The 14,012-nt window shown below is 40.9% G+C and overlaps 1 protein-coding gene across 1 annotated transcript in view; it reads left to right on the top strand.

Moving 5' to 3' along the window:
• Positions 1 to 14,012, top strand: part of MYO3B (myosin IIIB) — a 329,793-nt gene that overhangs the window by 50,337 nt on the left and 265,444 nt on the right. The gene's annotated exons all lie outside the window — the stretch shown is intronic.

Raw genomic sequence — 14,012 nt, forward strand, 5'->3', positions numbered from 1 at the left:
TGGGGAAGCGGCCTATAATTGGACAGCGATAAACCCCTAGAAGGGGATCTGAACTACTTAGTGGCCTAGCTAGTGATCTGGAGCCAGAACAGACCACAGAGGGTGAAACCATTGCCTTCAGGGAGGAAGCCCCAGGGATATAGCCTGATACCTGGGCCAGGCATGTTTAAAGACTGTAGAGACACCCGAGCAGAAGAGGCACTTGTGAGAGGTGGGAGCCACACCATTACAGTGATAAGATATACTTCTTCCATAACACGTGCTAAGATTACTGGGCTTAGCAAAATGGATATAATTTTTCTTCAGTTGATTAGTTGACTTGTTTTGTGGCTCTATTTTCTTAGTTCTGAAGGTGGTCAATATTATCATACTGTCCTGGAAGAACTGAGCACTGGGAACGTATTTAAAAGGAATGGGTTGGTAGTTAGTACACTACTCTTGTGTGCTATCAAAGTTATAAGTAGTAATGTTTATCCTTATCTATTACTGTATTGAACTAAACATCCCCATAGTAAACAGGAAGTTTAAATTAATGAGGATGCTAGTGTCCACTGAACTTGTTCTTACTTTTATATATATAAATTATATATTGTGCAGGAATGGGTGGAAAATGGTTTTCCCATCCAGGTGATATTTTGAAGATTTCAAAAAAATTTCCATTCTGTATGGGGATTAACCTGAGACCTTTAGACATTTTCTACAAAAAATAAGAGACAGAGAGAGAGTCACCAGCCCACCCCAGAATAGGTGATGATCTCATGATTAAAGTACTGACCTGGGATATGGGAAAACCAGATTTGAATCCTGCTGTGCCTGATGTAGAGCTGCGACTTGAACCCAGGTCTCCCACTTACAGACTTGAAGGAAAGCAGATGGAGTCCTGCAAAACCTAGATTCAGCTCTGCCTTCTTTAGCCCTTAGCCCACAATCTGTACATGAAAGTGTTCAACTAAAGACAAATAGTCTAAAATCAAGGTTCAGATGGCACTCATATGACACACAATTTTACAGTAAAAACAAGGAAATAAATGTAGGTTCCATAATATCAACTGTGCATAAAGATAGCTAATATTCACCACATGGAAATCATTCTTTATGAAGAACATGTGCACCAGCCTTTTGAAAGAGCACCAGCCTTAGATGTAGCAAGTCTGTTACACTGCATGTTGCTGTCTTATGTTGATCAGAAGTCAGGGAATGATACATTCAGCTTTAGACCCCTAAAATTCCACCTGAGCTTCAGGGTTAATTCCATTGAGTTCTTGTTTAAAACAAACACACAAAACTCTAATTGCCTCCTGCAGATAAGGTGAACTGTTAAGATTCTAAGACTGTAGATGTTTCTTTCATTTTAATCTTTAATGTGCATGTGGTGGGGCGATGCCCCACCCCCATGCCAGATTGGGCTACAACAGGCCAGAGTGGCTGCGCAAGGTGGCAGCCAATCAGGGAGGGCCTTTAGAGAGCCAATCAGGGCCAGTATTACAGCCAGCCAATCAGGGCTAGGCTAGGCCCTATATAAAGGCTGCCCAGGAAGGGAGCAGGCAGTCTCTCCCAGGCCTTCAGAGGGTGAAGATCTGTCTCCTGTGTGAGGAGACTAGCTCCAGGGACAGCGTGGTGCTGAGCAGGCAGGGGGAGCAGAAGGGAAGTCCCGCCCAGTACCTGCCGGGCCGCAGGCCCTGAGAAAAAGGGCCTACCCGGTGCAAAGGGGCCAAAGGGGAAACGACCCGGGGAGAGAGACGGACAAAGGGAGAGAAGGAGGGCAGGCAGGAAGGCTGCCGCCAAAGGGTCCCTGGGTCAGGACCCAGAGTAGAGAGTGGGCCTGGGTCCCCCCCCTCCTCCTTGCACTTTCTCCTGGCCGTTAGGAGTGGCCATCACGGACTGCACCAGACCCCTGGCAAAGTGGGTTAGACTTTGGGGTGTAGTTGGCCATTGTGGCTGGGGCGAAGAGAAGGACTGCTGATAACACCAAACCCCCAGAAGGGGATGAGACCGGAGCAGTGGGCACTGCCGGAGGGGCAGTGTCCTGAAGAGGACGCCGCGAGCTGGGAGCAACGCGGGTCGAGACGCCAATCTAGGGCGAGAGATGGACGGGACACCACCAGCAGAGGGCGCTCCGCATGAACTGAGCTAATTCCCAGAGTGAACAGCATATTACCAGCTCCGCCTTAGGTTTTACTCGGTCTTTTTCTGTGAAGACTTAGCTTGGCCAGTGATTTTTCCCCGCTTGTGACCAGGCACCCAACATCTGCTTAATCATGTAACTCCTTCACCCACAAATGCTACCAGCTAGCCTGCCAGGGACATAGCAAACAGCATGAGGAGGCGTGCCAAGAGATAAAGAGCTCTAGCTCAGCTCCTTGCCAGCCTGCAGCACTGGCGCCAAACACTGGATAGATGAGGAAGGACCGTGAGAGGCTAAGCATAGAGGGGGTCACAAGTCGCTGAGACTGCGAATAGTCTAGGTAGACTATTAGTGGAATTGGTTGGCTTAGTCCCGTGGGGTGCAAGGCTTCTATATGCTCATAAGTAGCAAAGCATGTTTAGATCCTTGGACATAACATGGAATAGAAATGAAGAAAATTAAAGGGTCCCCATCAAGCTTCTTAGGCAAGAGAACTGACTCAGTGCACTTTTATAACAGCCTACCCACTGTATTTTTACTGTTCATTCCATTTCATGCAGCTTAAGGAGATTTTGTCTTACTTTTAGATTAAAAGTGAACTAACCCACCTGCATTTGCAGTGACTGCATGACAGAGAACAATAACCTTGACAGTATCCCTTTAACTGCAAATATTGCAGGAGTCTGTGTTTTATAAAATGGTACAAAAACACACAAAAAGAGAGAGAATGCGCAATATTAAATCTAAACAAAAATAGTGGCCTCCAACAAAAATGATGGAACATATCATCTGTTTGAACCACAGGCTATTTGGGATAGAGCTTACATTCTGCATCTGTTGTAAACAAGCAAAGGTCTGTATCATACGGCATGCAGTTTTGAATATAATGCAAACATTTGTTTCTTTTTTAAAATGTTACAGTCCCATCTGGTCTTCTTTCTTTTGCCATGGAAAACTGATTACAGTTGAGCAGAGAAATGAACCTGCTGTAATGGATCCAAAAATTGATCTCGTACAGACTCACAAAGAATGGTTGATATTTTACCATCTCCATAACAACCAGCTGACGTCACAGAAGAGACATGAGACACCTTAGTAACCACTGTGCCATCATTATTTATGACATCACCTTGCTTAAAGACACTCTAAAAACAGTTTAGACCATTCATTCTGACATTGCCAAGGGCTATGAAGACAGAATATTCTTATGAAACCCAGATAATTAAGGATGCTGTTTACAGTAGTGTTTTTCTTCAGTAATTACTGTCAGGGTTAATGGTTGAAATCTTACTCAAATTTCCTGCTCTCCACCCCCCTTCTAATTATCTCGCTGGAAAATAATAAAAATAATTTGAATAAGAATCCAAAGAAATAAATGGACATTTTGATGTAAGTGGTCTGAAAATATGGTTACACGTAATGACTGTGTACGTACCACATCAGAACAGGGGCAGCTCTTTTTGAAGTTCCTGTTCTGAAAAGATGTTTCCAAGTAATCCAGCATCCTAAGCACATTCACCCTCAGCAAGTAAGCATGCATGTGTGAGCCACTATGTATGCACTGCTCAGCACTGTAGACATACAACTCTGCGAAATAACTGCACAATGCTCAACTATCCATTATGCTTAGGCTTGGCAGAATTTGATTTAAAAAAAAATTTTTGAGGGATAATATCGATGTTAAGTTTTGAACATTTGTAAAATTCTTAGCAATTAAATTTTCATAGTTGTACAAAATTATGGGTTTTAAACATTTTTTCTAATTTTATTGATTTAAATGTTCATAGGTGTGGGAAATTATGTGGGGGGGTGTTAGACAATAGGGGAAATCAGACAATGATCATTTAATGACAGTAGGAGTTGAGATTCAAAACGTGAAAGTTTTGTAACTGTTGAAATACAAATTGTCAACATCACATGTTCAATATAGAAAGTATCCTTAAAGTCAAACTCTATTAGTTCTCAAGCAGCACTTTTTTTACACTGCCTATCTGTAAATTTTGATTATTATTGATGGATATATTTTTTCATAGGTTTGTGCGTGTATGTACAGTGAAATTGATATTTACTGATAAAAATCTAATCTTTTCAACCCTGATTATGCTGCTCCCTGATCTATCTTTTCAATATTTCAAGTACTGTAAGACTTAAGGGCTTACATCATTATGGCTGGTTTCCTTGTGTTTGTGTGAATGACACATTTATATTCCATCAGCTGTAGGATTTGCATTACTTTTTGTGATGCCTTCGTAGTTCTTTTTAATGCATGTGTAAATTGTGCTATGAAAGATGAAAATCTAGAACTATGAGAACTTGAAAAATCCTCCTTGATAACAGCTTTTTGAAAACAAAATTTTCCAGTGAGTCTAAGGTAAGATTAGTGAAAGCTAATGGAAACTTGTACAGTGAAGAGAAAACATAGGGCAGCATGCAAAGAAAGTTTCCTTGCTCCTTTTTGCCTGATGTTTTTGATATGTGGGGGTGTCTATGGAGAAACAGCAGAGGAGAACCCTGAAACAGCTTAAAACAAGTGGGTCAATAGGAAATAATACGATTCAGAGAAACTGAAAGCATATGGTTTAGAAAAAAATGAGGAAATTGGACTAAGCCCCCAGTGAGTAATTGGGCTTTTCAGAGATGTTTTTCTGATGTATTTGTATGTCAAATAATAGCATCAGGACAGAGAAAAAAGAGCAAGAGATCAGTGCATATTCTGGGTTTAACCAAAATATGGTTGGAAAGTGAAAGTGGGGGATAATTGTACAGAAATTAAGCTGTATAGAAGCAGCTGAAGAGCTCAGGGGGGAAAAAAAAGATTAAACCTAAGAAGTAAACTTAAGAGTTGGTTATTATGTCAGTCATAATCACCTCACACATACAAGATCAGTTGCAGAGACTGAAACAGAGAATACAGCCAGGCTAGATTCAGCAGAATCATTGCTGAGGTTACTTTATACATACTACTTGTCACCTGTTAAATAAGTTACCTCAAATCTCTCTCTGTCATCCCTAAAATGCTCCGGGGGCAAGGAAGGAGAGTCAAATTTGAAACCTTTGAATTGAACTCACTTATATATCTTTAATTCCAAGTCTTAAAAAAAATATAATAATAATAAAGGGAGGGGAGTGGTGTCTCATTTCCAGTTCTGGTTCAGAAGTGGTCAAAGGAACAGTGCTGTGGTTTTTGTAAGATTCTTACCCTGAATAGTGAAAATATCACAAAATCAGATGATCTCATTTGAGTTCTGACACATTCATCCAAAACTTTGCAAGAGAAGCTCACAAGATTTTAGCAATTATTAAAGCTAAACTCTTGACCTGGTCCAGCCTGAAATCTGAACCTCAGAACTTAAGTGTAAACCTAAGTGAATCAGCACACTTTCACCCTGTACCAAATCTAGTTTTAGGAACAGGAATTGCCATACAGGATCTGGGACAGACATTGGGGGTGACTTAAAAACAACACAGACTGAGGTAGCATGGACACCAACTTTTACACTTTACTTATAACCATCAGAAAATGACAGAGGTGCATAGATACTAGTTACTTATGGGGCTGTTGAGCACAAAACATTTAAAAATGTGTCCGTTGAAGAGCTGTACGGATAGGAGAGTGACATATAGCTATAATAGGGACTTCCACCTTGGAAAAGATATCATATAAGTTCAGTGGAGCCAAGATTTCATTGCTAGCATCTATCCTAGAAATCAGCGGGAGTTTTGCTGTTGACCTAAATGGTGCCAGGACTTCAAACGAGGAGTCTGATGCTGTATCAGCTCCTGGTTTTGGGTCCGTGTTACCAGCCAAGAGAACATAGCATTCAGCAAGATTATTCCAGTAACAGCAAAATGCTTTCCTCCTCCTTGGTGAAATAGACATCTCCATGAAATTTGCTACTTCAGTGCACAAGAGCCTGCTCTTGAGAATGTTAGAGGAGCAGGTGCTCAACTGGATATACCCACAGCACCTTTTATTTTAAAAAACTCCTGTTTATTTTATGGCTTTGAATCTGATTTTTTTTTTTTTTTTTTTTGGACAGAGAGAGAATAAACGGAATGTTGGAACAATGAGAAAACACTTGCAGTGTCATACTGTAATATGAGGTGCTCTCTCCACATTATATAAACACAAATATTAAACTAGCACAATATTTTTGTTTACATTCATATATTTGAAAAATATCTGAAGCAATGGGTTGATCCTGCAAACTTTCACAAGAGCAGTCCTTCTGACATCCAATATTCATGTGAATAAAGGGCTTTCGGGTTCAGGGCCAGGATTTTTGCTCCAAGAAGTCGCCTTATGCCAGATTTCATCTTAGAGCAGGTTTCTTTTGTTTAAACCTAAACTATATGAACCCTAAAAATCAGGTTTGTACCTGTAGTTAAAAGGCATCTAATACCTGGAACAGAAATTCCAACTCCCCGCCCAAATCACAGAATTGCATTCATTTGAAAATTGTACTCTGTGTTTCAAAGTTAATTCTAAATAGACATGTGCGGTGCATACAATCCTCTAAAAAGCACCCAGCATGTTCCCCCATTTTCCAGCCTTCAATTTATCTTGTTCACTGCTCACTTGCCTACATCATGGGACTCAAGGTCAGCCCTGGGTTAATAGCTTTAGGTCTCTTTGCTTTAACTTCTATTTAGCTAAAATTAGCTCTTCTGATATGAGCATTTTGACTATGCATTTAGGTGCCATTCAAATATGAAACTTTTTTTTGATTGTAAATTCTGATTACCACAAGAAACTCTTGGAATCCACATGGTAAAGGGAGACAACTTAAACAGGTGAGAAATCAGAAAGTATAAAAACAAATTTATTTTATTTTTTTTGTTGCCTGAAAGTAATTTAAAAATGATCGTGCATGCAAAGCTTGTTTACATTTTGTAATAGAAAATAAATCTAAGAAGAAAATGTGTGGCCTTTCTGCCTTTTGTGAGGAAAATTTTGAAAATATGTATTTACAGCACGTGTAATGCATGTGTGGCAAATATCTATTTTCAGAGCACTGCTTATAAGACGCATTACTGAAAGAACTCTTTTTAGAGGTTAGTTTTGTTTTCACAGCATGCATTACATCAGATAAGATTAAAAACAAAAGGGGATATTAATCTTAAATTATCTAGGGCATAAACCAGTCATTAACTATCTGGGGTTAGGAAGAAACTTCTCCCAGGATAGGCTATTTCATAAATGCCTCTAAAGAAGATTCTTGCACCTTCCTCTGAATTGGTATTATCTGCCATGAAGATGAATGAATATTGAAATTTCTGAAAATCGAACTCATTTGGTAGGAAAACAATACAATAAATCTAGTATAGTAGCAGTAGAGCATAGATACAATTTTGAATTTTATTGCACAGAAATTTCAAGAAATGTTTGGCACTTATTATTATATTTATGAATGTATTACTGTAGGGCCTAAGTCCCAGCTGAGAGCAGGGCCACATCATGCTAAGCATATGTTGTGAGAGACACTGCACTCTTCTGCTAGGATCCAGGCTTTGGACCTGGAGGATGGTAGCCAAGGTGAAATCCTCCTCAGTCTGTGCTTGGGTCAATGAGGAAGAACACTCCTAGATATGGTGCAAGTCTGACTATGTATTTGAGCAAGGGAGGCAGGGTAGGTAACGTACTCCCTGGTCTATGATTTTCTTTTAGTGCCTCTCCCTTTCTAGCCTCCTTCCACAGCAGAGAGCAGAAAAAAGAAAATCTCAAACATCAGTCCCTGAGAACCTGAGGGGCTTAAAGCACTCTTTGAGAGAAGGGCAAGTGTCCCCAGGAATATGGGGTTCTGGATCTCTTGCAGAGAAGGCAGACTGCCATGTTTTGCCTTTTGTTTCAATTTAAAAGATTCTTGCTCTGAGAGGGTTGTCTAGACACCAGCTATATCTCAGAAGACAGGACAAAACCCGGATGCTCTTCAGGAAGGGTGGATCTTGAAAATGAGCCTGTGATTACTAGGTCAGGATCTGGTCCCTTAAAGCCACATATGTCCTGAAGCCCCACTGTAGGGTCTGTGGAATTGGATGCACAGGAGAATGAGCATTAACTTTAGTACAGTACTCAAAATAGGTAGCAGTATCGTTTTGGGACCAGGAAGTCACAGGTTTAGGCCAGACCTACAATACAAAGATTTTTCTGCATAGCTATATTGGTCAGTGTGTGTGAGAAGCCCCCCTCGCCCGAGCAGACGGAGTTATGCCAGCAAACCCATCAGTGTAGGTGCAGCTATGCTGACACAACAGTGCTAATTGTTGTTTGTGGAGGTGGTATTACCAGGCTGACAGAAAAACTCCTTCCGTTGGCATATGTTGCATCTATGCCAGGGTGCTCTGTTGGAATAGCTATACCAGTATTGCTATACCAGCAAAGCATTTGTAGTATAGACAAGGCCTTAGGCGCCAAGATAGAAACTGGGACCAGCTGCACAAACCAACCTCCAAACAATTGCTTTGCTGTCCATGATCATCTTCCATGGGTGAAGCGATAAATCAGAATCTTACTTTCCCTCCCACCCCACCACAAGCTTCTGTGAAGGGCACACAATGGTAAAACCCTAACAAATCCCAAGATAAATGGCAAACTGTCTTCAGTTCAGGTTTCAGAGTAGCAGCCGCGTTAGTCTGTATTCGCAAAAAGGAAAGGGGGACTTGTGGCACCTTAGAGACTAACCAATTTATTAGAGCATAAGCTTTCCTGGGCTACAGCTCACTTCCTCGGATGCATACTGTGGAAACTGCAGCAGACTTTATATATACACAGAGAATATGAAACAATACCTCCTCCCGCCCCACTGTCCTGCTGGTAATAGCTGATCTAAAGTGATTTCCAGCACAAAGCCAGGTTTTCTCACCCTCCACCCCCCTCCACCCCCCCACACAAATTCACTCTCCTGCTGGTGATGGGCTATCACCAGCAGGAGAGTGAATTTGTGTGGGGGGGTGGAGGGTGAGAAAACCTGGATTTGTGCTGGAAATCACTTTAGATCAGCTATTACCAGCAGGACAGTGGGGCGGGAGGAGGTATTGTTTCATATTCTCTGTGTATATATAAAGCCTGCTGCAGTTTCCACGATATGCATCTGAGGAAGTGAGCTGTAGCTCACGAAAGCTTATGCTCTAATAAATTGGTTAGTCTCTAAGGTGCCACAAGTCCTCCTTTTCTTTTTGTCTTCAGTTCAGTAATCACTCAGAGTCTGTGATAATGCAATCCATATACATTCTACATACTCAATAGCAAGGTGGCAACCAATGGAATGTGTTTTCTGAGCAGCTTCTTTTGCTAGAGGTGAGTGATGGAAAACTGCCTGAAATGCACTTGGATGCATGTTTCATTGCAGATTAAATTTATTTGGAAACAAAGAGAACTCACAATAGATGGACATAGAATTTGATTTTTTTTAAGTGCTTCTCACCTGGGATGCCGGGATTTTTAATGTAATGTAGTTTTACTTGGATGTACCGTATTTACTAAAGTCATAAGCTGTCAGCTGCTGTAGAGAGGAGAGTATCAAAAGATGCTTCATATGTTGTCTCCTCTTTGTTGAACTATTGTAGGCCTTAAACTGTTTGTGAAGCCTACAGAAGCTCAATGACATTGTTCTGGAAACAGTGCTGATATCCCTTCACTACACCATCCATCATGAATGCAATTCCCTGTGACACTCATTTAATTATTTTGGCATAGCTTGTAAATAAACTTTCTAAGAAAGTTTAGATGAAGAGTGAATTTTGCTGTCAAACTGCGGACAATAGATTTTAGAATTAGAATCAATGGCAACATGCCATGCTTATGTGGGGAAAGGATGGCTTTGTGTTTTAAGTCACTGGACTTGGACTCAGGAGATCTGGATTTGCTTCCCTGTCTCTGCCATAGTTAACCTCTGTGACCTTTAGCTGATCCTGAGACTAAATCTCTCCATACTTCACTTCACTTCCCTGACTGCAAAATGGGGGAACTGCTACATCTGCCTCACAGGGTATTGAGGACAAATTTCATAATATTTGTGAAGAACTCACACAATGCTGTGATGAGGACCATGCAAATATCTAGACAAACACGATCCGGGGATAGATTGTAGCAGCTTTGTAGCCAAGCAGATAAATATTTTTGACATTTCAAGAAAGTGAAGGAGAAAAATAATGTCAATTTAATTAGCTTTGTATGGGCTAACTGCTTGTGACTTCCTCTGAGTCACTCCCTTATGGGAGCTGACTCACATGATTTCAGTAAAGTGACGTGTCATTGGGAACACAGATGTTTTTGGGAAGTGGATAAAGAATTTAAACAAACTAGAGAAAGTTTAGCTTCTTTTTTGGTTATTTTTTTTCTTTTTTAAGTTTTGATGAAGGTCAAACTAAAGCTACAATGAACTGCAATAGGAATGAAAAAGTTATGCTGGAGCTGCTAACAGCATTGAAGCAATACAATGGAATTCAGAAAGCTACAGATAAGTCCTTAAAGAAAAAACTGATCTATCAGCACAGTATCCGAGAAGGTCAGAAAAGCAGTGGGACAACACCAAATCTACTGTGCAGAGTGGGGGCATTTGCATCATGTCACCCTTTGCCTCCAGGAGTGCTGACTTCCTAGATAGGCAGCATGAAGCGGGGCTTTGAGGGAAGCTGAAGGAACACCCCATAGGTCTGTAGAGCCAGTTGCCACAATTGCCTTTGTAAGGTGCAGTGGTTCTAGATGCTATTCCAATCCAGCTGGAATGACAGATATGGAGGGCTTGGTAAGCTTCTCTGCAGTGTGAAGAAGATTCCATTACCCCTGAGCCCCCAAGCCTAATTCCCTGTGAAAACTGTGTGTGTTGCGGTGTATGAACCCTGCACTGACAGGATAGGGGTTAGGGAGGCTGTGTGTCCTAATCAATAATTGGCTACTAATATAAATTGTTCTGAAATTCAATTAACTTAAAAAAATCAATTACAATTTGTCTTTCATTGATAAACGTTTTAAAAAAATGTCATCTTTGAATAAGATCTGGAAGTCATGAATAAAGAAATGGGAATAAAGAACCAATTTAGGTCTCGTGTTTACTCTGGCTTGTGTGTATGTGTGTGAGAGAGAGAGACACTCACCTTGGTGTCACCAGCTCTTCCAGTGTTGCTAAACACCAGTGGAACTGAACCAGTGAGAGATTTTTAGGAAATGTCGCTAGTGTATAGAAGGCCTACGAAAATATTTTTTACCCCTAAGGTGAGATCAGATTAAATTAAATAGGCTGCATAGTGTCATGTGGAAAGACATTCAGCTGGTTTATTTTATTTGTTGGACTTGCATGGTTAGCAGTTTTGCTCTCCTTGGAGCAAGGGTAACAATTTTGTACCAGCTTCATTTTTTATACACTCTGCTCTGCTTTCAGCATTGTGCTCACATACCTCATAAGCTGCTTAGCTCGTGCTGTCAACTGAGTACAGTAGCACCTTTCCCAAGAAGCTTCAGCCCTTTAACCTCAAGACTACTTTCAGCTGGTGGGTCAGCAGTGCTAATTATACAGTGCTTGTCTCCAGCTAGCAGAGCTCCAGTCATAATCATTCAGCAGTATATTATATGCTTGCAGCGATGCTTTTCTACGTGTTCTATATCTACTGAAGCCAAGACAAAAATAACTTCAGTTCTAAATAGTCCTAGGCAAATCTCAAAAGGGTTTGATGTTTCGGTTCTTATAAACGTACACACGAATGCGTCTGTCGTCCTGTCCCCAAATTAGAAGTACACGTGCCAAACTTCTCCACTGCATAATCCTGTGTGTTACTTTCTCTTTCCCCGTCTTGTGTGTCCATATGTTGTCTAGTTTAGGGCCTGATGAAGTTAATGGCAAAGCTGGCATTGGTTTCAATGGATGTAGAATTATACCCTTAAATTATAAACTCCTCTTGGCAGGGAAAGTATCATCCTGTATGTGCGAAGTCTCATGTGGTACTGTAAAAATAAAAGTTATCCAGACCTCTGGAGCAGGACATGTCATGAAGAGGTTTTATCACTAGACTTCTACTTTTATTTCCCTGTGGCTAGCATGGCTAACTCCATGAGTCCTGCCAGCCTAGGCAGCCCAGCAAATGTCTACCTCTTCTGGCCCACAGTGACCACACAGACAATTACTGCATGTCTTGATTCCTGTTCTGCCTGTGGGGTATTTTGGTGCTTCCAGTCCTACAGCACTGCAACATACCTGGGCATGCAGTCACCTGGAAACTGTAACTAGTACAGAACATGACAACATATCTTTTTAGCAACATGGGCTACTGTGAGCACATCAAACTGGTCTTTACACTGGCGTCCCCTAGAATACCGTGCCAAATTCAAGGTCTTTGTCCATATTTTCAAGGCACTCAATTGCTTGGGCCTAGGATGATACCTTCATGATCATCTAAAGCAGTGGTTCTCAAACTTTTGCACTGGTGACCCCTTTCACATAGCAAGCCTCTGAGTGCGACCCCCCACTTATAAATTAAAAACACTTTTAAAATATATTTAACACCATTATAAATGCTGGAGGCAAAGTGGGTTTGGGGTGGAGGCTGACAGCTCGCGACCCCCCATGTAATAACCTCATGACCCCCTGAGGAGTCCCCACCCCCAGTTTGAGAACCCCTGATCTAAAGTTCTGAGATGCGGACAGTGATTGACAACTCCACTCCTCAGATACAATGGAACTGTCCAGTGTCAAGAGTAAAGCTTGTCTGTTTAGGAGATGGACCTTTCCTGGGGGTCAGTCCAAGATTATGGAATGAACCCCCACAAACTTTTTACTCTAATTTTACCTCTTGAGTGAGGATAAGAGGCAAAAAAACAACCTCACATGACGATGATGATAATCTTTAATGCACTACTGGAGAACACTCAGACAGCCCCCTGATGAGGGTGATATACGAAACCAAACAGAACAGAATAGAAGCAGGAATTTCTCTGACATACTAAAGTGAAAAAAATTAGGGAGGAGAGTTATCTGAACATTTGGTTCTAGCTTTGCGAGAAAGTTCAGGTGGGGCGGGGTCTAATTTTTCTGAATCAATTTGCTCTAGACAAACAAATAAACTAGATCGACCAAGTGGAAAGACTTGATTAAAAATAAATTATTGCTGTCATAGGAGATGCTTTTTTTCTAACCATAACTTCTACTGCCTCTGCTAGATTTTCTTATCTTGTATATTCAATGCTCTTTACTTCTTTTATAAGAAAATAATTTGTGCTGTCAGCAATTCTGTTTATAGTGAGTACAAATTTGCAATTTAATTTAACCCCATTCAGAAAACCGTGCACATACCTATTAATGACACAGCAGAGTGTAAAAAGTTTTCAGAGCACTTGGTGGTGGTGTTTGAGGAGTTTGAGCTGGAAAATTTGGCTCACGATTCCAAACCACAGTAAGTGCAAGGAGTTTTGGGGTCTGAGGTTTTGTTTCATGCATTTATAGAGATAAGGATCAAATTTTAACCTGGATTTGGTTTTTGACCTCCCCAGCAAGGTTTGTGGACATTCACATTTAGCGGTTTGTTTTGAGCTCATATCTAGTTGTGAAACTTGTGATAATATGAATGTAGACACTGACTTTCACTGGCAGCATGCATACAGGTTCTGGTCCAAAGCCCCCTCTTCCATTAACTTCAATGGGCTTTAGATCAGGCCTATGATATATTGATTCAGCTTTTTCTGTTTACTCAAATCCAGAGGGGGCAAACTACGTATAGTTGCAAGAAATTGACTGATGGGAGTGAACGATGGAATATTCTTATCATGCAAATCACCTTTTCACCTTACAAATAGCTGTAGAAATTAATAGGTATGAAATAGAATTGCAATAGGTTTCAGTAGAAATTAAAATATATAGAATTTAATAGAGAATTTTTTTGTGGAGTTGTTTGAAGC

Source organism: Lepidochelys kempii, chromosome 11 (genome assembly GCF_965140265.1).
Source record: "Lepidochelys kempii isolate rLepKem1 chromosome 11, rLepKem1.hap2, whole genome shotgun sequence".
Classification (NCBI taxonomy): Eukaryota; Metazoa; Chordata; order Testudines; family Cheloniidae; genus Lepidochelys; species Lepidochelys kempii.